A 25,518-nucleotide genomic window follows, 5' to 3' on the forward strand; every position below is an offset into this window, starting at 1 on the left:
AGGGATGCTTCATGCCCGCACCGGTGCCATCTGCAGTCAGTCTCACCCTCTTTCTGCAGGTCTCCTGCTGCCACGGGCGTGAGGATGAGGAGGGCGTGTTTCCTGCAGCCAAAGCAGGGGTGCGGGTGGAAAGGCTCTCTCTTGTTATGGGACAGGGAGAAAGAGATTGCACCCTGGTGACAGGGTCCAGAGATGGAGTTTCCACAGAACTCCATCTTTGTCTTTTTTCCCTAACTCCAGCTTTTTCACACCGACTTTGTCCTTCACATAACATCTGGGTAAAAGGTGGTGTTCCACAGAATCATGGAATCCCAGAATGTCCTCAGTTGGAAGGGACCCACAAGGATCATCGTGTGCAACTCCTGCCGCCGTATAGGACATCCCCGCAGTTCACACCAGGTGTCTGGGGGCGTTGTCCAGTCTCTTCTGGAATAGTGTCAGGCTTGGAGCCGTGACTGCCTCCCTGGGAAGCCTGTTCCAGTGCTCCACCACCCTCTGGGTGAAGAACGTTTTCCTAATGTCCAACCTAAACCACCCTGGCACATCTTCCTGCCATTCCCTCGGGTTCCGTCATTGTTGCAAAATGAGAAGAGATCGGCGCCTGCCCTTCCTCCTCCCCTTGTGAGGAAGCTGTAGATCGTGATGAGGTCTCCTCTCAGTCTCCTCTTCTCCACGATGAACAAAACAAGTGACTTTAGCTACTCCTCATATGACTTCCTCTCCAAACCCTTCACCACCGTTGTAGCCCTCTTCTGGACACACTCTAGTAGCTTAATATCTTTTTTATACCATGGCTCCCAGAACGGCACCCAGTGCTCCAGGTGAGGCCACAGCAGTGCAGAGCAGAGTGGGACAATCACCTCCCTCGCCCGGCTGGCAATGCTGTGCTTGATGCACCCCAGGACACGGCTGGCCCTCTTGGCTGCCAGGGCACGCTGTTGGCTCGTGTTCAACTTGCTGTCAACCAGAACCCCCAGATCCTTCTCCACGGAGTTGCTTTCCAGCACCTCATACCCCAGTCTGTAAGTACAGTCAGGGTTGCCGTGTCCCAGGTGCAAAATCCGGCACTTGTTCTTGTTGAACTTCACGTGGTTGGTGATTGCTCAGTTCTCCAATTTGTTCAGATCCCTCTGCAGGGCCTGTCTGCTCTCCAGAGTGTGAACAGCTTCCCCCAGTGTTGTGTCATCGGCAAACTTGCTAAGCAATCTCTCCAGTTCTGTGTCCAAGTCATTTATGAAGACAGGGAAGAGTGCTGGCCCTAAGATGGGTCTCTGTGGGACCCCGCTGGTGACTGGTCGCCAGCCCAACATTAGCCCATGTACTAGAACCCTTTGATCCCGGCCCGTCAGCCAGTCGCTCACCCACTGCATTGCGTGTTTATCCACCTCTATGCTGGACATCTTGTCCAGGAGAAGACTGTGAGAGACAGTGGTTGGTACTCCCTTTCAGACCCCAGCCTTTAAAACATCGAGGAGAAACCCCAAGAAACAGAGCAGATCAGAACTGTGCAACCCACGGGGATTGCCCACTTCCCACTCTTGCTGGGGTGCCTGAGACAGTTGGGAGAGAGAAGAAAGCGGTCCTTCTGCCTCCTTGAGCCAGACCTGTTGTCTCTTTGGCTCCAAATCTATGAAGCCAAGTCAGGAGAAGCCAATAACCCAAACCCAAACTGTCACGTTGCATTTTGTGGAAGCAGGGAAGGGAGACACCTAACAGATTTGCCTTCTGAATTTTAATAAATCACCTCTTGAACAGGCGAGTATGTTTTTCATCATGTCCTTAATTTTAGTTTTGGCTAGATATGCAAAATACCCTGTCTTTTCAAATGAGTTGAAAATTATGTCTGAGCATGGTGATGCTGACCTTTGATTCTTTACTAAAAGTAGTGCTAACGGTACTTTATCAATTAAAGCTTTTGACTTTGAGCATTCTAGTGGGTATTTCTGCTAGTACCTCTTGCCTTACAAAAGCAGGCAGAACAGTGTTTGCTTTCTACTTCTGGGAAGTGAGTTTGTTTCCAGGGAAGGACACCTGAGTGAAATTATACCTTTCTCTTAGGATGTTGTTGTCTAAGATTTAAAAGATAAACCAACCCATAGCAAAATGGATGTCATAGGGAAGAGCGTTGATAGGGAAGAAGGGGAACTAGGCTGGAAAACACTGTCCCACGGTAGCGGGAGCTACTGGAGTATGGTAGTTACACCTGTCCACCAGAGGGGCGGCTGCACCTCATCACACGTAAGCATAGGTGGATAGTGGTTTATCGTGTTTTAGGATCTAAAACGTCAAAGCAATATGTAAGTACTTTTTATTCATTTCTAAAACCAGAAAAATAACGACCGGAGTACATATCAGGTAAGAATCTCCCTCTCACTCCCCCCGACCTCCAATCCCTCTGGCTTTTATTAAAATAAACCGTAGTGGAATACAATTGTTTTGAGCATTTATTCACTTTTACAGAAAGACACTGGTTCCAGCACTTTTCTGTAGGTGTGCAGTCTGACATTTCTGTATAGTGTCTCCCAGAAATAATACAATCTCTTTCATGCCTTCCTTTTCTCCCTCGTTTGGAATCATTGCCTTGAGTGACTCACAAGGTCTTAAAAACCCTCCAAATTAAGAGAGCCAGTATTAAAACGTAGTGACCCTCAACTTGTGCGCTTGGCTCAGCAACAGGAAGAAGAGTTGGTTACATGCAGAGCAATATTTTCAATTTGTGTCTCCTGCTGGCTCAGATTTGATTGCAGGAAGCCTGAAATGTTTAGGGGCCGAACAAATCCTTCCGTGGACCACATCCTCTGCTGACGTGGCACTTCACTTGAAGATGAAGAGCACTGATGGTCATATCACAGCCAAAGTCAGCGGGACTTTACAGTGAGCACCTACATCTACACCTAGAGTAGAAACTAAACTAACTCTCTTGCCGAATTGGCTCAAAACGTGGTTGTAAATATTTTTCAAGTGAAAACGGGAATGTGAATAAAATGTATTCAGTACACAGCTACCTACAGTAGAAACTAACTAACTAACTAACTAACTAACTAACTAACTTGTTAACTGCCTAACTTATTAACTAACTAACAAACTCTCTCGCCCTACTGGCTAAAAACCCTATTATAACTATCTGAAAATTGCCAACGGGCACGCGAAAACAAATGTGAAAGTTCTGCAGGAAGGATGAGAAGCGGTCTTCTTTCTCGGGACCCCTGCTAGACCGTCCGTCTGAGCCAAGCGGGTGGCAGCGTGAGGGTGATGTCTTCAGCCACCTCTACAACCTGCCTTGAGAAAGGTGGGAGGGAAAAGACAGGCATTAGGCGCCAAGTTGAGAGAATAACAAGCAACTCGTGCTTTGACGTGAAAGGCAATACCCATCCAGAGTTCTCTCCTGCCGAATTGCTCAGAGCTGGGTATTAGGCTTTGGTGTTTTTCTATTAATTATTTAGATAGCAGAAGTTTGGGAGGGTTTAAGGGAACACACGGGCTTTCGACTCAACTGCCGTCCAAATCTGTGCTTCTAGGGCCAGGCCTGGGTACAGCTGCAGCAAGAATGGAGAGTAAAACTGAACCTGAGTACAGCCGTGAGGAAGAAAGACAAAGACAAGAGGAAGAACTTTTCTAGAAAGAGCTTGGTGAAATACCGACACAGGTTGCGCAGAGGGGAGGTAGATACCCCTTCCCTGGAAACATTCCAGGCCAGGCTGCACAGGGCTCTGAGCAACCTGATCTAGCTGAAGATGTCCCTGCTTGTCGCAGTGGGGTTGCACTAGATGACCTTGGAAGGTCCCTTCCAAGCCAAACTGTACTTTGATTCTATGATTCTGAGTGCAGAATGGAAACTGCCCATACTGGAAAGCTCTTTTCCTCCAGACATCCACATTCTCCCAAGGGCAGGTGATTGCTTCCTCTCTGGGACCATGTCTGGACACCACAGAACTGTTTCCTATTTTCAGAGCAGCGTGAAAATTCACAAGAGGGAGAGGAGACTCTGTTACACATGTGGGTTCCTTGGTCTTCTTACCCTGCTTGGGTTGTCTCACTTGCCCATTTCTGAGCTCCCTGTGGCCAGCATTCGCCTTCGCTTGACTGGCGGGCCATCGCTCTCCTCTTCGCAGGAGCGTGTTCTCTTCCTGGGGGATGGAGCTTCCCCCTCCTGCGAAGAGCCTGGCAAACAACTGCCCATTCAAGAGGATTGTCAGAGAGGTACAGCCATGATCACCATGAATCAATTCTACTCTTAATCAAAGCTAGCTCATGTTACCTGCTCTGCCCAGGGGAACTCTCCTGGGGTTCGCACTCAGGAGCCACTGCAGGCACCTGCAATGGAAATGTAGAAGATGACACCTGCCCGCTTTCCGGCTCAGCTCTAAAAGGCCGATCCCTTGGATGCGTTTTCTCAGCCCAGCTGTGCCACTTGTGCTGGGATCACCGCACAAAGAGTGATGGCCGACCTGCGTCAGCCTCGCTCCGCGCTTCTGCAAAGGTGCAGGTTGGCGGATGACCTTGCTGGTCCCTACACTGGCAATTCCACCTTCTGAGGGCGGAGGCATTCTCTCCCGCTGTGTGTGGACCTGATGTACCTCTGCAGCTTCTCCCTCTGATCCTGGTGCCGGTGACTCCTCAACCTGTTCACCGGCACTCCCAGCCTCGGCCGGTGGCCCTGGAAGCTCAGCCTCCTCCTCCTCCTCTTCCTTAAAGAGTTCCTCCTGGTGTTCGATGAGGAACTCTACGAGCTTTGTCACCTGCATACAGTAAACCATTGGTTTCCAACCGGCTGGCTGCAAATGGGTCCACCAGCCCTTCCCACTCCTGATCCTGCCCTCTGCACAGAAAGCGGCAGCTGTGGGGCTGCTCTTCCCAGCAGCTCCCCCACAAGCATTTGCTGGAGAGGAGGCAGCCAGGCAGCTTTAAAGAGCAAAGCTGGCATGGGTCTGGAAGGCTGCAGCTGGCTGGGAAACACAGCGTACCTTCCCCGTCACCTGCATCAGCACCTCCAGGGGCAGCCCGTCCTCCTCCGGTGGGCTGAGGAGGTTGGGCCCCATGCAGATGGCCAGGTTGCTGGTGGTCATCCTGGTGACGGTGACATTGCTGCTGATCTTATCGAGCAGGCTCAGTAAGGTTTTGAGGAGGAGGAGGTTGGCCTCAGGTAACTTGCTGGCCACGCTGCGGGAACAGGAGGGCAACGTTAATAGATGAAGTAGGTGTTGTCAAGACAGGTGCCCCATGCAGATGTCAGCCAAGCCCAGCCCAGGGAAGGCTCCTTGGCCAAGCCGGCTCTACAGCAGAGGGACAGCCTTCGCTGCCATATGGGCAGCTCCCTCCCTGCCCGCTGGGCTGCTGAGAGTCCCTTTGTGGAGCCACCCGCAAGTGCTTGCAGGCAGTGCTCCAAGGAGAGAGAGAAATGCTTTTGTGTACCACTTTCCCCCCAAAATGCTGAGCCCGCAGCAGCAGTAAGAGGTGGGTGGCCAAAAGCACAGCTTGTTCAGGCAGGCTGTAGCTTTGCAGGCAGGTGTCGGGCTCTGGGAATCCCTGTGGAGCTGCCAGGCTGCTGGCCACACTTACTCTCTCAGCCCCGCCAGCCTCTCCTGCCTGCTGGTCTTCTGCAGGGCATCCATCCACTGTTGGTAAAGCTCAGAGTGGAGGAGCTTGGAGGGGATCTTGCGGAGAAAGTCCTGCAATGCCAAGGGCTGCTGGTGAGGCTGCGAGCAGTGCCGCCGGGAGCACAGGCAGCATCCCCAGCACGCTGGGTGCCGAGCAGCTCCTGGGTTTGGGCTCCTGCTCGGGCAGGTGTCCATCAGCAGCGCCAGAGCCGGGAGCTGCCGGACGCCAGGTCAGCAGGGCTCACCTTGAGGATGACGGCCAGGACGTGCACTGGCTGGCTGGCCAGGTGGACCTGAGCGCCGGTGTCCAGGGCCTCCCTGATGTCCCGGGAGGCGCGCTCGCTGGCCGCCAGCCGGAAGATCCCCTCCGTGGATGGGCCCTGCTCGTGCAGCAGAGCCAGCAGGTCCTGCAGGGGAGAGAGAGGAGGACATTGGTGGTCTGGAGACGGGCCCTGGGACAGCCCAAGCTTGCTCAGGGACGGGAGGGAGTGTGGATGGTGCGCAGCTCTCCCTGGGGCTGCACAGAGGGGTGACTGGAGTTGGGTGACGTGGAGAGGAGTGCGCTTTATTCCCAAGACTCATCTGGGATGCCTTTGCTGGAGAGACCACCTCTGCAGAGGAGGCAGCGGGGTGGGGATCCCCTGGCCAGGCTTGCTTACCTGGATGGGCTGGGGCAGCGCACCGTCGTGGCTGCAGATGGCTTCCAGGGGCCGGCCGAAGAGAACCCCGGAGTGGGCAGAGCCCGATGGCCCCAGTGCCTGCGCAGCGGCAGCGGTCCCTGGCCGCAGAAAGTGCCAGGGCAGCCACCTCCTGCGGCTGCGGGTCTCACCTTCTGCCAAGGAGAAGAGAACAAAGAGAGGTGAAGTAGAATCGCCAGGCCAGCACTCCTGAACCCTCTCACAACTGTCCCGCGCCCTCAAGCCCATAGGATAGGCGTTGTTTGGGAAGGAAGGACCCTGGGGACTCAGGTCTCTCCCGCTCTAGAATAACGGGGACAGATGTGCCCCGCGGGAAGGACAGCAGCAGCCCCAGTGCAGCATGTGTGCACATCTGCAAGAGGAGGAGAGAAGGGCTGTTGTGCACCCATCTTCTCCCAACTCACCAGTCAACTGGCCACTTTCATCTTGGCTGCCAGAGGGGACGACAGGTGGCGACTGCTGCTCTGCATCGGCCTGCAAGAAATGTGCTGTGCTCACCCAACAGCCCTGCAGCAGAAAGGGCCCCAGCGAGCTGCATCGTGCCCTGGCCTTGTGTGAGAGGTGGGGATGGCTGAGATGTCTCTCTGTGCGATCCTCACCTTTGCCTGGCCCTCAAGCAGCCTCTCCAGGCTGCCGGCATGCAGTGGCGTGGCCTGGGCAAGCAAAAAAGAGAAGAAGGTGAGAAGCACTGCAGCTGGTGCTGGGCTGGAACAGCCTCTGGGGACAGACGCAGGAGGACACTCACAGCATTGCGGCCCCTCAGCTCCTTTAGCAGCGCCTTGAAGGAGGGCAGCCGGGTGACCTGGGCTCCCTCCACTCCTTCCGGTGGTCTGTGCATGGGGAAGGGGCAAGGAAAGAGCTGTGTGAGAACCAAGCAGCCTTTTGCCTCCCCTGCCAGCCTGGGGAGCACTTCTGAGCTGCCCCGAAGCACCCGAGTACCACTCGCGATCCGAGCGGAGAGCAGAGGCAAAGGTCCAGGTGGGGTTGGGCAGGTGTTGTGTGGACACCGCTGGGTGAAGCTGCTCCAGCAGCTTTGCCCGCTCAAGAGCTGCCCACCGCCCTGGGGACAGCTCATCCCAGCCGGGGAGCGCTGTTTCCACATTTCAGGGCGATGATACCTAGAGCATCCCCCTACGGTGTGAGCATGAGTCCCCCAGGCTTCACTGCCAGGCAGGGCTTACCCAAGGAGAGCGCTGAGCCAGAGCTCCTTCACTGCCCGGCAGCTGCAGAAAGGGAGGAGAAACAGCCTGTTGGCACAGGCGGGCGCTGGCACAGCCCTGCCCCGTGGGGATGGCCGCAGAGGCACGACAAAGTCCCGTGGGGCAGGACAGAGGCTCTGCCCAGCCCTGCCGTGGGACGTGTCACCGAGACTCACCGGAAAGTGATAACACACGAGCCGCAGGGCCAGACGAGGAGGAGTGAGGTGGTGTGCTTGCCTTCCTCCTCTTCAGCGGCATCGCCGGCTGCCCCGTCGGTGCTGCCCAGCACCTGCAGCTGGCCCAGGGCCAGGCAGAGCTTTGGGCGCGGGGCGCTGCCACGTCTGCAGAGAGGAGCGGCAGGGAGTGACCTGGAGGTGTCTGAGCCCGCTGGTTCCCCTCCCCAGTCCCCCCTGCCACAGTCACGGCCATGGCTGTATCCGGCACCAGGGCGCCGGTGGCCTGGGCTGCTCCTGGGATTCCCTGCCCTGGTGCCAGGGCCAGGGCTTGGGAGGAAAGGCAGCTGGGCTCTGCAAATCTTACTGGTGCTTGGCAATGACCAGGGTGTCGCTGAAGAGGAGGAGGTCCCTCTTCCTCGTCACACGGCCCTGGGTCACCCGCACACGCTGCCGGAGCAGTGGTTCGCCTGATGCCGGGATGGGCACGCACTGCTGCACGGGCTCAGGGTCATCCCTGCAGAGGAAACGGGGTCGGGCATGAGAAAATGGGCTGCTGCGAGGTCCAGATGCTCTGGCTTGCCTCCGAGCTGTGCATGGGAGGAGCCTACCTGGAGCCACGGCAGCAGTTCACTTGTCCCATCCCGACGAGCCGAGGAGAAGCCTCCTGGAGGACACACTGGTGCACGACAGGGCTCGGACAGCTGGCCAGACTCTGCCCAATGTGTCCCAGTGCCGAGTGGCGCTGCTGGGCAAGAGCCTGGCTCCTGCCCGGGACAGTCCGTGTTGGCACAGAGCCGTTGCCAGGACACCGCGGGGTTAACCCAGCACTCCATTCTAATGACCTCAGTGGTGGGGGAGGGGCACTGGGGGCTCTCCCCAGTACGCCCATGTCTCTCTGGGACTGGGAGCCCAGACCTGGGCACAGCACTTCAGGCCTGGGCTCAGCAGCGCTGAGCAGAGGGGAAGGGTCACCTCCCTCCAGCTGCTGGCAATGCTCTGCCTCGTGTAGCCCAGGGTACCGCTCGCTGCCGCCTTTGGCCAAGGGCACCTTGCTGGCTCCTGGTCAACTTGCTGTCCACCACGAGCCCAGGACCTTTTGTGCCACGTTCTTTACCAGCAACTTTGCCAAGCTGCCTTGGGCCAGAGGTCTGTGTGGATGTGTCCCGAGACGCTTCCTGCCCATAGCATTGCCAGAGATTTCTCCTCATTGCCTATGGAATAACTCACCAGTGCTGTCATCCTGGCTGGGTGATTGATAGTAGACACCCACAACGACATCTTCTTTGTTTTCCACCCCTTAATCCTCACTCACGGGCTCTCAATTACATCTCCCCTAACTGTAAGGGCTGCAAAGTCAAACCTCTCCCTCACATACAGCGCAAGTCCCCCAGCTCACCGGCCTGTCTGTCTCTCCTCAACAGCCTGTTCAGCCCTCCTGAGCAGCGATGCTCTCTTCCCATTCTGCATTAGGGACAGGGAAACCTGTGTGCACAAGTTCCAGCTTCCCAAGAGAAAAAGGTCACTTGAAGGATGGCGTAAACACGGTTTTGGCATGTAAGTCTAAGCGACTGCTTACAGAAAATGCATGTTTTTCTTCAGTCAGGTGACACACAAAGTTTGATAGCACGTGAGGTTTTGATATTAATTCTCTCCCAGATCTTCAGTTTCTCCCTGCATATTCCCAAAGCGCCTGAGCCACGTTTGAGCAGGGACAGCCATAGCCCACTCCGGGAGGCTCTGCAAACAAAACATGGAGCTTTCCAGCGGCACATGCCAGCTGAATCCTGGCCATCCAGCCTGGGAACTCTACCAGTCACCTTTGACCTATGATTGATAGAGTAGTGAATGCTGGTCTTGAAGACTGAGCCAAAGATGCTGAGGTCACCCACTCAAACACGGGACATCAAATTGGCTATTCAGCTCCTCTAAGCTTACAGAGCTATATTGCAGCTTTTTGTGTTAAAACATTGCTAAGATCTCAATATAGGAGGTGGAGTAAGAAGCTACTCCTACTGTCCTAAAGCAGACATCTCTAGAACACCTTTAGACCTGATGGAGTGTATTGACTAGGGCCTCGGTTTGATTACAGGTAACCTCATGCCGTTTAAGATGCCGTAAGGAAACCAGCAGCTAGAGATCAGCAGACGTGACACAGGACCTATGACAGCCTTGCCCTTCTGAGGGGGCAGCTGGAGGTCAGAGAACCTCAGCTCTAGAACCTCAGATCATTGCCAAATGATGCCCAGGGATAGGCTACGTCATCAAGCCCTTGCTATCCACTCACTCTAACGGCTTTGCGGAAACCATGTCCAAACACAGACTCCAAATTCAGAGGGAGCCAAATCCCAGCCTAGTTGTAGTTCCCTCTTCTGCCAGGGAGGTTTGTGTCCTGTATCCCCATAGCTGGGACCTGGTGGGAGCATTCTCCACACATTTGTTGGTAGCTGTGCAGTTAAGAGCAAACACTGGGGCTAAGGGATGCTTTGTTGTTGTTGTTGTTGATTTTTTTTTACTGTTTCTTGTTTATAACCGTCTCCATTTGTCAGGCTTCAAGAAACACAATGTGCTTATTTAAAGAAGTTTTTGACATTTGAAGAAAGGATGCGTCTCGTGTCCGTTAGCTGCAAAGAACCTGTTTTCTGTTTAAGAATTGTTATTAATATATATCATATCTACATAATACAAGACATCGGCCAAAGCGAAGAAACGTTTTGAAATTAGTTATCAAACAGCACAAACGCCCGTTCCTCCTGCTTTCCCTTTAACACCTGAGTGTGTTTCACAGGCGGTGTCTGGTCAATCAACATGCTGAAAGCAACAGGTTGTGTCCACAGCAAAGCACCTGACTGCAGCCAATTCATTGTGCCGTACCAGTTTCCCCCTGAAGTAATTTAAAAAGCACCAAGCACATGACAGCTCTTTGTGTGCTCTCAAGAGCACCAGCACAGTTTAACAGGAAGAACTTTTCACATCACCTTTTATACTACGTATTTTCATGCTATCATGAAGCATGGCTCTCTGTATTACATAGCTTTTGATACAACAAACCTGCCCATGTGATACAAGGTTTCTCTATGTAACCCTCCTATTTCTGTAAAACTGCATGACAGACTGTTGATGACCGCCCTTTTGCTGTTTCTTGTTTTCCATGAAAACCTGTCTAAGTTTACTTTGGAGGCTCTTCTCAGGACTTGGGCTTTGGTGGCTTTTCTTGGTTTGGTCGGTTTTGTTTTTTATAGGGCTCAAAGCAAGTTGCTTTTAGCAGTGTCAGGCTAAAGAAATGTTATTGCGATACCGTTAACAGGTAATAGGTGTATCATCATTCCAGAAGACCTGCCCAGTCAAACAGGGAGAAGCGCACAGCTTGCCTGTGTGATGCAGCTCTGTATACACGTTCTTTCTAAGAAGGGCACAGAGGAGCAGCATTTCAGCATTTCAGTAGAGACGTACGCACCACCCATATGCTTGTGTGTTCATGTGGTATGGAGGGTCATCTCAGTGCTCGCTACCGGTTTTCTCCAGCCTGCAGAAACTGTCTTCAAATGGCTGTTTTATTACCTGCGCCGTTCGAGGAAATTCTTGCAGCTCAACACGTGCCTTTTGCAGCATGTGCAACTGAGCAGAAGTAAAAGCGCAGTGGGAGGAGCCTTTGAAAGGAGGTTTCTGCTCTTGGTATCTAATGCACATCGGGGTTTGGGCTGAAGCAGTTGCCGTTGGCTCAGCGCTTGGGAAAAGCTGTGTTTGCAGCGTGTCAGCCGAGGCGGTCGGCATAGTCCTTGCCAACGACAGCGAGCTAGAATACAGCCGCACCGCTTCTTCCAGCTTGCTGGATCACAAGCCTCTTGGTCTGCCGCTCAAAAGTGAGATGTGGCTCCAAAGTATTTGTCATGTCAAATGAGCAAGACGTCTTCAAAACGGTCAGAATTTAAAATGACTTCTTTAGGAAGGCTGTACACGGGACACCTTAGGCCGTCTCTCCATACTTGTCAACAGAGTAACTTGTTGACATTAAATGGATTCTAAGGTTTTGAGTGAAAGTATCCCAGCTTCATACAGACCGTGGAGTCACCTATTGCCTAAGAGGAAACGTGAAATCTCTTGGAGAAACGCAGCCGTTGTTCAGTCTCTAAGTGTCAGCACGATGGCCATAAAATAAAAAGAAAATGCCTCTGGTGGCACAAATTCTGACAAGCTTTTGAAGAAAAGGCCACCGCAGTCCTATTACACCAGAGAAGAAAACCGGCAAAAGCGAGAGGACAATCAGGACACTTTACGATTCTATGAGTGAATTCAAGAATATCACTCCTGCAAAGTCCCAGTGATGTCGTGAGCAGTTAGATGATCTTTCAACTAGTTTAGGAGTGACAGCACAACGTGATGTCTTATTGACCTCCTCTATGCAGAACACAGCTATCTACAGTGGAAACTAACTCACTCACTCTCTCCCGTTCAAATCAGAGCCAAATTCAATGGGACGTTACCATGAACACTGAGCAGCTTCCTAGGTCTCCTGTATGGGAAGACAACAGGTCGACAGAAGATTGCCCAAGAGCAGGTGCTGCGTGGCGACAAGCACACTGGACAAGGAGCAAGTACGACACGGACAGGGTAAGGTGTTTCCCGCAGGCAGCAGCAGTGAGGGATAGACACGGCTTGTCAAAATGCAGTGAGCTGGCATGGATGCACCTTGCTGTGCAGCACTAACACGGTTCCCCGCCTCTCCAAGTTTGGGAATCTGTTTGTGCCAGGTCTTCTTGCAACAAGGCTGAGAATCAGTTTCCTGTCTCCTTTACGAGTCTTGTGCGTCAGAGACAACACAAGTTCTAGCTTTAAATGGATGGAGATAGTTCAGATGGAAGTTCTCTCTACTAAGAGATTAGTGTGTTTTTGTTTTTTTTTTTTGACTAGGAAGGCTTAATCCAATATGCATATATTGTAGCGCTTTTACGTTCTAAGAAACACTAGTCATTAATGACCTTTAGATTGACAGTTATCTCTGAGTTGAATATTTTATTCAGGTTCATTGCAGGTTTAACACTATAGAGACTCCTTAAGTTAGAAGCCTTTACTTTGCCTATAGTAAAAATCAACCACATTCTAAAATACCTTCATATTACGGAAATGAGATTTCTGAGATCAGAGAAAAGGAGTACATGTAAGGGAGATTTTACTCAGGTAAATCATTTGTATAGAGTTGTTCTGCAAGGTACAGTGTACAGTAATAACCAGTCTCCGGAGCTTTATTTTGTTGGAATTGGTCGCCTACTAAAGGGCCTGGGCTGGATTTGTGGAACATATTAGGTGAATAACACAAGACTGGATTGTGGCAAATGCATTTTTTCCCTTGCTGTGGGGTACGCTGCATATAAGTCAGGGCACCCTGCTGGCTCCTGGTCAAATTGGTGCCCACTAGGACCCCCAGGACTTATTCTGCCATGTTGCTTTCCAGCAGCTTTGGCAAGCTGCTTTGGGTCACAAGTCAGTGTGGATGTGTCCAGGGATGCTTCATGCCCGCACCGGTGCCATCTGCAGTCAGTCTCACCCTCTTTCTGCAGGTCTCCTGCTGCCACGGGCGTGAGGATGAGGAGGGCGTGTTTCCTGCAGCCAAAGCAGGGGTGCGGGTGGAAAGGCTCTCTCTTGTTATGGGACAGGGAGAAAGAGATTGCACCCTGGTGACAGGGTCCAGAGATGGAGTTTCCACAGAACTCCATCTTTGTCTTTTTTCCCTAACTCCAGCTTTTTCACACCGACTTTGTCCTTCACATAACATCTGGGTAAAAGGTGGTGTTCCACAGAATCATGGAATCCCAGAATGTCCTCAGTTGGAAGGGACCCACAAGGATCATCGTGTGCAACTCCTGCCGCCGTATAGGACATCCCCGCAGTTCACACCAGGTGTCTGGGGGCGTTGTCCAGTCTCTTCTGGAATAGTGTCAGGCTTGGAGCCGTGACTGCCTCCCTGGGAAGCCTGTTCCAGTGCTCCACCACCCTCTGGGTGAAGAACCTTTTCCTAATGTCCAACCTAAACCACCCTGGCACATCTTCCTGCCATTCCCTCGGGTTCCGTCATTGTTGCAAAATGAGAAGAGATCGGCGCCTGCCCTTCCTCCTCCCCTTGTGAGGAAGCTGTAGATCGTGATGAGGTCTCCTCTCAGTCTCCTCTTCTCCACGATGAACAAAACAAGTGACTTTAGCTACTCCTCATATGACTTCCTCTCCAAACCCTTCACCACCGTTGTAGCCCTCTTCTGGACACACTCTAGTAGCTTAATATCTTTTTTATACCATGGCTCCCAGAACGGCACCCAGTGCTCCAGGTGAGGCCACAGCAGTGCAGAGCAGAGTGGGACAATCACCTCCCTCGCCCGGCTGGCAATGCTGTGCTTGATGCACCCCAGGACACGGCTGGCCCTCTTGGCTGCCAGGGCACGCTGTTGGCTCGTGTTCAACTTGCTGTCAACCAGAACCCCCAGATCCTTCTCCACGGAGTTGCTTTCCAGCACCTCATACCCCAGTCTGTAAGTACAGTCAGGGTTGCCGTGTCCCAGGTGCAAAATCCGGCACTTGTTCTTGTTGAACTTCACGTGGTTGGTGATTGCTCAGTTCTCCAATTTGTTCAGATCCCTCTGCAGGGCCTGTCTGCTCTCCAGAGTGTGAACAGCTTCCCCCAGTGTTGTGTCATCGGCAAACTTGCTAAGCAATCTCTCCAGTTCTGTGTCCAAGTCATTTATGAAGACAGGGAAGAGTGCTGGCCCTAAGATGGGTCTCTGTGGGACCCCGCTGGTGACTGGTCGCCAGCCCAACATTAGCCCATGTACTAGAACCCTTTGATCCCGGCCCGTCAGCCAGTCGCTCACCCACTGCATTGCGTGTTTATCCACCTCTATGCTGGACATCTTGTCCAGGAGAAGACTGTGAGAGACAGTGGTTGGTACTCCCTTTCAGACCCCAGCCTTTAAAACATCGAGGAGAAACCCCAAGAAACACAGCAGATCAGAACTGTGCAACCCACGGGGATTGCCCACTTCCCACTCTTGCTGGGGTGCCTGAGACAGTTGGGAGAGAGAAGAAAGCGGTCCTTCTGCCTCCTTGAGCCAGACCTGTTGTCTCTTTGGCTCCAAATCTATGAAGCCAAGTCAGGAGAAGCCAATAACCCAAACCCAAACTGTCACGTTGCATTTTGTGGAAGCAGGGAAGGGAGACACCTAACAGATTTGCCTTCTGAATTTTAATAAATCACCTCTTGAACAGGCGAGTATGTTTTTCATCATGTCCTTAATTTTAGTTTTGGCTAGATATGCAAAATACCCTGTCTTTTCAAATGAGTTGAAAATTATGTCTGAGCATGGTGATGCTGACCTTTGATTCTTTACTAAAAGTAGTGCTAACGGTACTTTATCAATTAAAGCTTTTGACTTTGAGCATTCTAGTGGGTATTTCTGCTAGTACCTCTTGCCTTACAAAAGCAGGCAGAACAGTGTTTGCTTTCTACTTCTGGGAAGTGAGTTTGTTTCCAGGGAAGGACACCTGAGTGAAATTATACCTTTCTCTTAGGATGTTGTTGTCTAAGATTTAAAAGATAAACCAACCCATAGCAAAATGGATGTCATAGGGAAGAGCGTTGATAGGAAAGAAGGGGAACTAGGCTGGAAAACACTGTCCCACGGTAGCGGGAGCTACTGGAGTATGGTAGTTACACCTGTCCACCAGAGGGGCGGCTGCACCTCATCACACGTAAGCATAGGTGGATAGTGGTTTATCGTGTTTTAGGATCTAAAACGTCAAAGCAATATGTAAGTACTTTTTATTCATTTCTAAAACCAGAAAAATAACGACCGGAGTACATATCAGGTAAGAATCTCCCTCTCACTCCCCCCGACCTCCAATCCCTCTGGCTTTTATTAAAATAAACCGTAGTGGAATACAATTGTTTTGAGCATTTATTCACTTTTACAGAAAGACACTGGTTCCAGCACTTTTCTGTAGGTGTGCAGTCTGACATTTCTGTATAGTGTCTCCCAGAAATAATACAATCTCTTTCATGCCTTCCTTTTCTCCCTCGTTTGGAATCATTGCCTTGAGTGACTCACAAGGTCTTAAAAACCCTCCAAATTAAGAGAGCCAGTATTAAAACGTAGTGACCCTCAACTTGTGCGCTTGGCTCAGCAACAGGAAGAAGAGTTGGTTACATGCAGAGCAATATTTTCAATTTGTGTCTCCTGCTGGCTCAGATTTGATTGCAGGAAGCCTGAAATGTTTAGGGGCCGAACAAATCCTTCCGTGGACCACATCCTCTGCTGACGTGGCACTTCACTTGAAGATGAAGAGCACTGATGGTCATATCACAGCCAAAGTCAGCGGGACTTTACAGTGAGCACCTACATCTACACCTAGAGTAGAAACTAAACTAACTCTCTTGCCGAATTGGCTCAAAACGTGGTTGTAAATATTTTTCAAGTGAAAACGGGAATGTGAATAAAATGTATTCAGTACACAGCTACCTACAGTAGAAACTAACTAACTAACTAACTAACTAACTAACTAACTTGTTAACTGCCTAACTTATTAACTAACTAACAAACTCTCTCGCCCTACTGGCTAAAAACCCTATTATAACTATCTGAAAATTGCCAACGGGCACGCGAAAACAAATGTGAAAGTTCTGCAGGAAGGATGAGAAGCGGTCTTCTTTCTCGGGACCCCTGCTAGACCGTCCGTCTGAGCCAAGCGGGTGGCAGCGTGAGGGTGATGTCTTCAGCCACCTCTACAACCTGCCTTGAGAAAGGTGGGAGGGAAAAGACAGGCATTAGGCGCCAAGTTGAGAGAATAACAAGCAACTCGTGCTTTGACGTGAAAGGCAATACCCATCCAGAGTTCTCTCCTGCCGAATTGCTCAGAGCTGGGTATTAGGCTTTGGTGTTTTTCTATTAATTATTTAGATAGCAGAAGTTTGGGAGGGTTTAAGGGAACACACGGGCTTTTGACTCAACTGCCGTCCAAATCTGTGCTTCTAGGGCCAGGCCTGGGTACAGCTGCAGCAAGAATGGAGAGTAAAACTGAACCTGAGTACAGCCGTGAGGAAGGAAGACAAAGACAAGAGGAAGAACTTTTCTAGAAAGAGCTTGGTGAAATACCGACACAGGTTGCGCAGAGGGGAGGTAGATACCCCTTCCCTGGAAACATTCCAGGCCAGGCTGCACAGGGCTCTGAGCAACCTGATCTAGCTGAAGATGTCCCTGCTTGTCGCAGTGGGGTTGCACTAGATGACCTTGGAAGGTCCCTTCCAAGCCAAACTGTACTTTGATTCTATGATTCTGAGTGCAGAATGGAAACTGCCCATACTGGAAAGCTCTTTTCCTCCAGACATCCACATTCTCCCAAGGGCAGGTGATTGCTTCCTCTCTGGGACCATGTCTGGACACCACAGAACTGTTTCCTATTTTCAGAGCAGCGTGAAAATTCACAAGAGGGAGAGGAGACTCTGTTACACATGTGGGTTCCTTGGTCTTCTTACCCTGCTTGGGTTGTCTCACTTGCCCATTTCTGAGCTCCCTGTGGCCAGCATTCGCCTTCGCTTGACTGGCGGGCCATCGCTCTCCTCTTCGCAGGAGCGTGTTCTCTTCCTGGGGGATGGAGCTTCCCCCTCCTGCGAAGAGCCTGGCAAACAACTGCCCATTCAAGAGGATTGTCAGAGAGGTACAGCCATGATCACCATGAATCAATTCTACTCTTAATCAAAGCTAGCTCATGTTACCTGCTCTGCCCAGGGGAACTCTCCTGGGGTTCGCACTCAGGAGCCACTGCAGGCACCTGCAATGGAAATGTAGAAGATGACACCTGCCCGCTTTCCGGCTCAGCTCTAAAAGGCCGATCCCTTGGATGCGTTTTCTCAGCCCAGCTGTGCCACTTGTGCTGGGATCACCGCACAAAGAGTGATGGCCGACCTGCGTCAGCCTCGCTCCGCGCTTCTGCAAAGGTGCAGGTTGGCGGATGACCTTGCTGGTCCCTACACTGGCAATTCCACCTTCTGAGGGCGGAGGCATTCTCTCCCGCTGTGTGTGGACCTGATGTACCTCTGCAGCTTCTCCCTCTGATCCTGGTGCCGGTGACTCCTCAACCTGTTCACCGGCACTCCCAGCCTCGGCCGGTGGCCCTGGAAGCTCAGCCTCCTCCTCCTCCTCTTCCTTAAAGAGTTCCTCCTGGTGTTCAATGAGGAACTCTACGAGCTTTGTCACCTGCATACAGTAAACCATTGGTTTCCAACCGGCTGGCTGCAAATGGGTCCACCAGCCCTTCCCACTCCTGATCCTGCCCTCTGCACAGAAAGCGGCAGCTGTGGGGCTGCTCTTCCCAGCAGCTCCCCCACAAGCATTTGCTGGAGAGGAGGCAGCCAGGCAGCTTTAAAGAGCAAAGCTGGCATGGGTCTGGAAGGCTGCAGCTGGCTGGGAAACACAGCGTACCTTCCCCGTCACCTGCATCAGCACCTCCAGGGGCAGCCCGTCCTCCTCCGGTGGGCTGAGGAGGTTGGGCCCCATGCAGATGGCCAGGTTGCTGGTGGTCATCCTGGTGACGGTGACATTGCTGCTGATCTTATCGAGCAGGCTCAGTAAGGTTTTGAGGAGGAGGAGGTTGGCCTCAGGTAACTTGCTGGCCACGCTGCGGGAACAGGAGGGCAACGTTAATAGATGAAGTAGGTGTTGTCAAGACAGGTGCCCCATGCAGATGTCAGCCAAGCCCAGCCCAGGGAAGGCTCCTTGGCCAAGCCGGCTCTACAGCAGAGGGACAGCCTTCGCTGCCATATGGGCAGCTCCCTCCCTGCCCGCCGGGCTGCTGAGAGTCCCTTTGTGGAGCCACCCGCAAGTGCTTGCAGGCAGTGCTCCAAGGAGAGAGAGAAATGCTTTTGTGTACCACTTTCCCCCCAAAATGCTGAGCCCGCAGCAGCAGTAAGAGGTGGGTGGCCAAAAGCACAGCTTGTTCAGGCAGGCTGTAGCTTTGCAGGCAGGTGTCGGGCTCTGGGAATCCCTGTGGAGCTGCCAGGCTGCTGGCCACACTTACTCTCTCAGCCCCGCCAGCCTCTCCTGCCTGCTGGTCTTCTGCAGGGCATCCATCCACTGTTGGTAAAGCTCAGAGTGGAGGAGCTTGGAGGGGATCTTGCGGAGAAAGTCCTGCAATGCCAAGGGCTGCTGGTGAGGCTGCGAGCAGTGCCGCCGGGAGCACAGGCAGCATCCCCAGCACGCTGGGTGCCGAGCAGCTCCTGGGTTTGGGCTCCTGCTCGGGCAGGTGTCCATCAGCAGCGCCAGAGCCGGGAGCTGCCGGACGCCAGGTCAGCAGGGCTCACCTTGAGGATGACAGCCAGGACGTGCACCGGCTGGCTGGCCAGGTGGACCTGAGCGCCGGTGTCCAGGGCCTCCCTGATGTCCCGGGAGGCGCGCTCGCTGGCCGCCAGCCGGAAGATCCCCTCCGTGGATGGGCCCTGCTCGTGCAGCAGAGCCAGCAGGTCCTGCAGGGGAGAGAGAGGAGGACATTGGTGGGCTGGAGACGGGCCCTGGGACAGCCCAAGCTTGCTCAGGGACGGGAGGGAGTGTGGATGGTGCGCAGCTCTCCCTGGGGCTGCACAGAGGGGTGACTGGAGTTGGGTGACGTGGAGAGGAGTGCGCTTTATTCCCAAGACTCATCTGGGATGCCTTTGCTGGAGAGACCACCTCTGCAGAGGAGGCAGCGGGGTGGGGATCCCCTGGCCAGGCTTGCTTACCTGGATGGGCTGGGGCAGCGCACCATCGTGGCTGCAGATGGCTTCCAGGGGCCGGCCGAAGAGAACCCCGGAGTGGGCAGAGCCCGATGGCCCCAGTGCCTGCGCAGCGGCAGCGGTCCCTGGCCGCAGAAAGTGCCAGGGCAGCCACCTCCTGCGGCTGCGGGTCTCACCTTCTGCCAAGGAGAAGAGAACAAAGAGAGGTGAAGTAGAATCGCCAGGCCAGCACTCCTGAACCCTCTCACAACTGTCCCGCGCCCTCAAGCCCATAGGATAGGCGTTGTTTGGGAAGGAAGGACCCCGGGGACTCAGGTCTCTCCCGCTCTAGAATAACGGGGACAGATGTGCCCCGCGGGAAGGACAGCAGCAGCCCCAGTGCAGCATGTGTGCACATCTGCAAGAGGAGGAGAGAAGGGCTGTTGTGCACCCATCTTCTCCCAACTCACCAGTCAACTGGCCACTTTCATCTTGGCTGCCAGAGGGGACGACAGGTGGCGACTGCTGCTCTGCATCGGCCTGCAAGAAATGTGCTGTGCTCACCCAACAGCCCTGCAGCAGAAAGGGCCCCAGCGAGCTGCATCGTGCCCTGGCCTTGTGTGAGAGGTGGGGATGGCTGAGATGTCTCTCTGTGCGATCCTCACCTTTGCCTGGCCCTCAAGCAGCCTCTCCAGGCTGCCGGCATGCAGTGGCGTGGCCTGGGCAAGCAAAAAAGAGAAGAAGGTGAGAAGCACTGCAGCTGGTGCTGGGCTGGAACAGCCTCTGGGGACAGACGCAGGAGGACACTCACAGCATTGCGGCCCCTCAGCTCCTTTAGCAGCGCCTTGAAGGAGGGCAGCCGGGTGACCTGGGCTCCCTCCACTCCTTCCGGTGGTCTGTGCATGGGAAGGGGCAAGGAAAGAGCTGTGTGAGAACCAAGCAGCCTTTTGCCTCCCCTGCCAGCCTGGGGAGCAGTTCTGAGCTGCCCCGAAGCACCCGAGTACCACTCGCGATCCGAGCGGAGAGCAGAGGCAAAGGTCCAGGTGGGGTTGGGCAGGTGTTGTGTGGACACCGCTGGGTGAAGCTGCTCCAGCAGCTTTGCCCGCTCAAGAGCTGCCCACCGCCCTGGGGACAGCTCTTCCCAGCCGGGGAGCGCTGTTTCCACATTTCAGGGCGATGATACCTAGAGCATCCCCCTACGGTGTGAGCATGAGTCCCCCAGGCTTCACTGCCAGGCAGGGCTTACCCAAGGAGAGCGCTGAGCCAGAGCTCCTTCACTGCCCGGCAGCTGCAGAAAGGGAGGAGAAACAGCCTGTTGGCACAGGCGGGCGCTGGCACAGCCCTGCCCCGTGGGGATGGCCGCAGAGGCACGACAAAGTCCCGTGGGGCAGGACAGAGGCTCTGCCCAGCCCTGCCGTGGGACGTGTCACCGAGACTCACCGGAAAGTGATAACACACGAGCCGCAGGGCCAGACGAGGAGGAGTGAGGTGGTGTGCTTGCCTTCCTCCTCTTCAGCGGCATCGCCGGCTGCCCCGTCGGTGCTGCCCAGCACCTGCAGCTGGCCCAGGGCCAGGCAGAGCTTTGGGCGCGGGGCGCTGCCACGTCTGCAGAGAGGAGCGGCAGGGAGTGACCTGGAGGTGTCTGAGCCCGCTGGTTCCCCTCCCCAGTCCCCGCTGCCACAGTCACGGCCATGGCTGTATCCGGCACCAGGGCGCCGGTGGCCTGGGCTGCTCCTGGGATTCCCTGCCCTGGTGCCAGGGCCAGGGCTTGGGAGGAAAGGCAGCTGGGCTCTGCAAATCTTACTGGTGCTTGGCAATAACCAGGGTGTCGCTGAAGAGGAGGAGGTCCCTCTTCCTCGTCACACGGCCCTGGGTCACCCGCACACGCTGCCGGAGCAGTGGTTCGCCTGATGCCGGGATGGGCACGCACTGCTGCACGGGCTCAGGGTCATCCCTGCAGAGGAAACGGGGTCGGGCATGAGAAAATGGGCTGCTGCGAGGTCCAGATGCTCTGGCTTGCCTCCGAGCTGTGCATGGGAGGAGCCTACCTGGAGCCACGGCAGCAGTTCACTTGTCCCATCCCGACGAGCCGAGGAGAAGCCTCCTGGAGGACACACTGGTGCACGACAGGGCTCGGACAGCTGGCCAGACTCTGCCCAATGTGTCCCAGTGCCGAGTGGCGCTGCTGGGCAAGAGCCTGGCTCCTGCCCGGGACAGTCCGTGTTGGCACAGAGCCGTTGCCAGGACACCGCGGGGTTAACCCAGCACTCCATTCTAATGACCTCAGTGGTGGGGGAGGGGCACTGGGGGCTCTCCCCAGTACGCCCATGTCTCTCTGGGACTGGGAGCCCAGACCTGGGCACAGCACTTCAGGCCTGGGCTCAGCAGCGCTGAGCAGAGGGGAAGGGTCACCTCCCTCCAGCTGCTGGCAATGCTCTGCCTCGTGTAGCCCAGGGTACCGCTCGCTGCCGCCTTTGGCCAAGGGCACCTTGCTGGCTCCTGGTCAACTTGCTGTCCACCACGAGCCCAGGACCTTTTGTGCCACGTTCTTTACCAGCAACTTTGCCAAGCTGCCTTGGGCCAGAGGTCTGTGTGGATGTGTCCCGAGACGCTTCCTGCCCATAGCATTGCCAGAGATTTCTCCTCATTGCCTATGGAATAACTCACCAGTGCTGTCATCCTGGCTGGGTGATTGATAGTAGACACCCACAACGACATCTTCTTTGTTTTCCACCCCTTAATCCTCACTCACGGGCTCTCAATTACATCTCCCCTAACTGTAAGGGCTGCAAAGTCAAACCTCTCCCTCACATACAGCGCAAGTCCCCCAGCTCACCGGCCTGTCTGTCTCTCCTCAACAGCCTGTTCAGCCCTCCTGAACAGCGATGCTCTCTTCCCATTCTGCATTAGGGACAGGGAAACCTGTGTGCACAAGTTCCAGCTTCCCAAGAGAAAAAGGTCACTTGAAGGATGGCGTAAACACGGTTTTGGCATGTAAGTCTAAGCGACTGCTTACAGAAAATGCATGTTTTTCTTCAGTCAGGTGACACACAAAGTTTGATAGCACGTGAGGTTTTGATATTAATTCTCTCCCAGATCTTCAGTTTCTCCCTGCATATTCCCAAAGCGCCTGAGCCACGTTTGAGCAGGGACAGCCATAGCCCACTCCAGAAGGCTCTGCAAACAAAACATGGAGCTTTCCAGTGGCACATGCCAGCTGAATCCTGGCCATCCAGCCTGGGAACTCTACCAGTCACCTTTGACCTATGATTGATAGAGTAGTGAATGCTGGTCTTGAAGACTGAGCCAAAGATGCTGAGGTCACCCACTCAAACACGGGACATCAAATTGGCTATTCAGCTCCTCTAAGCTTACAGAGCTATATTGCAGCTTTTTGTGTTAAAACATTGCTAAGATCTCAATATAGGAGGTGGAGTAAGAAGCTACTCCTACTGTCCTAAAGCAGACATCTCTAGAACACCTTTAGACCTGATGGAGTGTATTGACTAGGGCCTCGGTTTGATTACAGGTAACCTCATGCCATCTAAGATGCCGTAAGGAAACCAGCAGCTAGAGATCAGCAGACGTGACACAGGACCTATGACAGCCTTGCCCTTCTGAGGGGGCAGCTGGAGGTCAGAGAACCTCAGCTCTAGAACCTCAGATCATTGCCAAATGATGCCCAGGGATAGGCTACGTCATCAAGCCCTTGCTATCCACTCACTCTAACGGCTTTGCGGAAACCATGTCCAAACACAGACTCCAAATTCAGAGGGAGCCAAATCCCAGCCTAGTTGTAGTTCCCTCTTCTGCCAAGGAGGTTTGTGTCCTGTGTCCCCATAGCTGGGACCTGGTGGGAGCATTCTCCACACATTTGTTGGTAGCTGTGCAGTTAAGAGCAAACACTGGGGCTAAGGGATGCTTTGTTGTTGTTGTTGTTGATTTTTTTTACTGTTTCTTGTTTATAACCGTCTCCATTTGTCAGGCTTCAAGAAACACAATGTGCTTATTTAAAGAAGTTTTTGACATTTGAAGAAAGGATGCGTCTCGTGTCCGTTAGCTGCAAAGAACCTGTTTTCTGTTTAAGAATTGTTATTACTATATATCATATCTACATAATACAAGACATCGGCCAAAGCGAAGAAACGTTTTGAAATTAGTTATCAAACAGCACAAACGCCCGTTCCTCCTGCTTTCCCTTTAACACCTGAGTGAGTTTCACAGGCGGTGTCTGGTCAATCAACATGCTGAAAGCAACAGGTTGTGTCCACAGCAAAGCACCTGACTGCAGCCAATTCATTGTGCCGTACCAGATTCCCCCTGAAGTAATTTAAAAAGCACCAAGCACATGACAGCTCTTTGTGTGCTCTCAAGAGCACCAGCACAGTTTAACAGGAAGAACTTTTCACATCACCTTTTATACTACGTATTTTCATGCTATCATGAAGCATGGCTCTCTGTATTACATAGCTTTTGATACAACAAACCTGCCCATGTGATACAAGGTTTCTCTATGTAACCCTCCTATTTCTGTAAAACTGCATGACAGACTGTTCATGACCGCCCTTTTGCTGTTTCTTGTTTTCCATGAAAACCTGTCTAAGTTTACTTTGGAGGCTCTTCTCAGGACTTGGGCTTTGGTGGCTTTTCTTGGTTTGGTCGGTTTTGTTTTTTATAGGGCTCAAAGCAAGTTGCTTTTAGCAGTGTCAGGCTAAAGAAATGTTATTGCGATACTGTTAACAGGTAATAGGTGTATCATCATTCCAGAAGACCTGCCCAGTCAAACAGGGAGAAGCGCACAGCTTGCCTGTGTGATGCAGCTCTGTATACACGTTCTTTCTAAGAAGGGCACAGAGGAGCAGCATTTCAGCATTTCAGTAGAGACGTACGCACCACCCATATGTCAGTGTGTTCATGTGGTATGGAGGTCATCTCAGTGCTCGCTACCGGTTTTCTCCAGCCTGCAGAAACTGTCTTCAAATGGCTGTTTTATTACCTGCGCCGTTCGAGGAAATTCTTGCAGCTCAACACGTGCCTTTTGCAGCATGTGCAACTGAGCAGAAGTAAAAGCGCAGTGGGAGGAGCCTTTGAAAGGAGGTTTCTGCTCTTGGTATCTAACGCACATCGGGGTTTGGGCTGAAGCAGTTGCCGTTGGCTCAGCGCTTGGGAAAAGGTGCGTTTGCAGCGTGTCAGCCGAGGCGGTCGGCATAGTCCTTGCCAACGACAGCGAGCTAGAATACAGCCGCACCGCTTCTTCCAGCTTGCTGCATCACAAGCCTCTTGGTCTGCCGCTCAAAAGTGAGATGTGGCTCCAAAGTATTTGTCATGTCAAATGAGCAAGACGTCTTCAAAACGGTCAGAATTTAAAATGACTTCTTTAGGAAGGCTGTACACGGGACACCTTAGGCCGTCTCTCCATACTTGTCAACAGAGTAACTTGTTGACATTAAATGGATTCTAAGGTTTTGAATGAAAGTCACCTATTGCCTAAGAGGAAACGTGAAATCTCTTGGAGAAACGCAGCCGTTGTTCAGTCTCTAAGTGACAGCACGATGGCCATAAAATAAAAAGAAAATGCCTCTGGTGGCACAAATTCTGACAAGCTTTTGAAGAAAAGGCCACCGCAGTCCTATTACACCAGAGAAGAAAACCGGCAAAAGCGAGAGGACAATCAGGACACTTTACGATTCTATGAGTGAATTCAAGAATATCACTCCTGCAAAGTCCCAGTGATGTCGTGAGCAGTTAGATGATCTTTCAACTAGTTTAGGAGTGACAGCACAACGTGATGTCTTATTGACCTCCTCTATGCAGAACACAGCTATCTACAGTGGAAACTAACTCACTCACTCTCTCCCGTTCAAATCAGAGCCAAATTCAATGGGACGTTACCGTGAACACTGAGCAGCTTCCTAGGTCTTCTGTATGGGAAGACAACAGGTCGACTGAAGATTGCCCAAGAGCAGGTGCTGCGTGGCGACAAGCACACTGGACAAGGAGCAAGTACGACACGGACAGGGTAAGGTGTTTCCCGCAGGCAGCAGCAGTGAGGGATAGACACGGCTTGTCAAAATGCAGTGGGCTGGCATGGATGCACCTTGCTGTGCAGCACTAACACGGTTC

The sequence above is a fragment of the Columba livia genome, chromosome 1 (genome assembly GCF_036013475.1).
Source record: "Columba livia isolate bColLiv1 breed racing homer chromosome 1, bColLiv1.pat.W.v2, whole genome shotgun sequence".
Taxonomy (NCBI): domain Eukaryota; kingdom Metazoa; phylum Chordata; class Aves; order Columbiformes; family Columbidae; genus Columba; species Columba livia.